The sequence below is a fragment of the Microtus ochrogaster genome, chromosome 2 (assembly GCF_000317375.1).
Source record: "Microtus ochrogaster isolate Prairie Vole_2 chromosome 2, MicOch1.0, whole genome shotgun sequence".
NCBI lineage: Eukaryota > Metazoa > Chordata > Mammalia > Rodentia > Cricetidae > Microtus > Microtus ochrogaster.
The window spans coordinates 13,796,059-13,798,276 of NC_022010.1; the positions used below are offsets into that span (position 1 = coordinate 13,796,059).

Here is a 2,218-nt window from a genome sequence, read left to right on the forward strand (position 1 = left end):
AGTTCCAGGACAGGCTCCAAAACCACAGAGAAACCCTGTCTCGAAAAAAGTAAAAAAAAAAAAAAAAAAAAAAAAAGAAATCAGAAGAACCAAAACACATCTACCACACCTTCCCATTGGTAAATCTACCTCACCCTCTGGATCTGAACCAATATGGCTGTGAGCTTTGCAAAAAAGCTGTGTAGTTCCTGACAGACTGCATGTATGACAGTGGTCCCATAGGATGCTGATGATGCAGCCATCTTAGCTCATGGAGGTTTACTCCATGCAGTCTGTACCGCTTCACCTACACGCATCAGTCACCACCTAACAGAATGTCCCTCCCTTTCACACTGGAGACCATCTCCAGCATCCTCATCTACCTAAGGGCTCCCTCTAACTTACAACTATTTCTCTTTTCTCTGCTCACTCAATGTTCTCTGTCTAAAAACAAAACAAAATAAATGCCAGGCTCTGGAGAACTCTAAAGAGAAAGATGCAGTGCTCCACAATACCACCTTAAAGTATAGGGTCCCAGATTAAGGCTGGGTCAAAGATGATTACTAAAAGCAACACCAGGACTTGGCCTTTAAAAAAAAATTTATATTGATGGACAGTGGTGGTGCACGCCTTTAATCCTAGCACTTGGGAGGCGGAGGCAGAACGATCTCAATGAGCTTGAGGCTACCACAAAGTGAGTTTCGGGACAGCCAGAAGTGCTACATAGAGAAACCCTGTCTTGGAAAAATAAAACAAAATAAACCAAGCCTTCCAAAAAACTACATATATATATATAATCATTTTATGTATGGGTATTTTGTCTGCATGAATGCATGTACATGGTATGTGTGCAGCATTTGCAGAGGCCAGAAGAGGGCATCAAATCCCCTGGAACTGGAGTTACAGACCCTTGTGAGCTGCCACACAGGTACTTGGAATCATATCCTGGACCTTTCTGCTCTAAACTGCTGAGCAATCTCTTCAGCCCCAAGACTCGGCCCTTTTTAAAAAATGTCCACATAGGAAATGTTTCAGCCTTGCAGACATACGTCTGTAGCAAGAACTCATTGCATCTCTAGTGACAGGAAAGCAGCCTCAGCATAACAAAGCAGCATGGGTGTTCTAGCAAACCTTTATTTATAAAAGTTAACAGCTGGTAGTCTGCAGGCTCATTAAGTATATGAATTAATCTAGATCTTGTACCAAAACACACGATTGACAAAAGAGACAAAATTAAATTAGAATGTGGGCATTAAATTAGCACAAATCTTTATACCACTGTTAAATTTAGTGATGGAGAAATCTGCACTGTCAGTAAACAAGAGAACATCTTTCCCCAAAGGAGACAAACACTGGATACTTAAGGGTAAGGAGCCTTATATGCTGGGCATGGTGGTGCACACCTTTAATACCTGCACTTGGGAGGCAGAGGCAGGTGAAGCTCTGTGAGTCTGAGACCAGCCTGGTCTATAAAGTGAGGTTCTAGTATAACCAGGGCTATGGAGAGAGACTCTATCTCAAAACAATCCTCCAAAAGAACCTTATGTATGATGAGGGAAAAAACTATTACAAATAATAGAAAAAAAGAAAGCTTGCCATTAAGTAACATATCAATAAAGAGTGTGCTGTAATGCCTTGTATTATCATTACACTTTTCTGAACTTTTAAAGCATCAGCACATTTGGAAGTGTGAACACTCATGTGCATATGTGTGCATGAGAGGTCAGAGGGAACTCAGAATGCCCTTCCTTAGGTGTCAGACTTTTTTTTCTCCCTCAAATAGGGTCTCTCGTTGGCCTTCAATTCTCTGATTCAGCTAGGCTGGCCAGCCAGAGCCATCACTATGTGGGGTTAGGGAACACGTGACCTCAGGTAACATGTGGAGGTTAGAAGAGAACTCTGTGGAACTGGTTCTTTCCTTCTACCATTATTTGGGTTCCAAGGCTCAAACTCAAGTTGTCATGTTTGCATGGCTATAACCTTTATCCACTGTGCTACTCTGACAGTCCTCAAAGCTTCTTTTTAAAGTAATCTGGGCATGGTAAGGAGTACCAGTGTTGGGAAGGCAATATAGCTTGGGCTGTCCCATGTTTCAGTCTTGTCTGGGAGGCTTACTAATTAATCTGACTAATAAATTGAACCCAAGTGCCCAATACAAAAACAATAATCCTTCCCCTCCAAAAGGCTCTTAGAATGTCTTAAAAACTAAAGACTTGCCGGGCGGTGGTGGCGCACGCCT

General features: G+C 42.1%; 1 protein-coding gene across 1 annotated transcript in view; it reads right to left on the minus strand.

Moving 5' to 3' along the window:
• Positions 1–2,218, minus strand: part of Kntc1 (kinetochore associated 1) — a 79,188-nt gene that overhangs the window by 29,574 nt on the left and 47,396 nt on the right. The window lies entirely within an intron of this gene.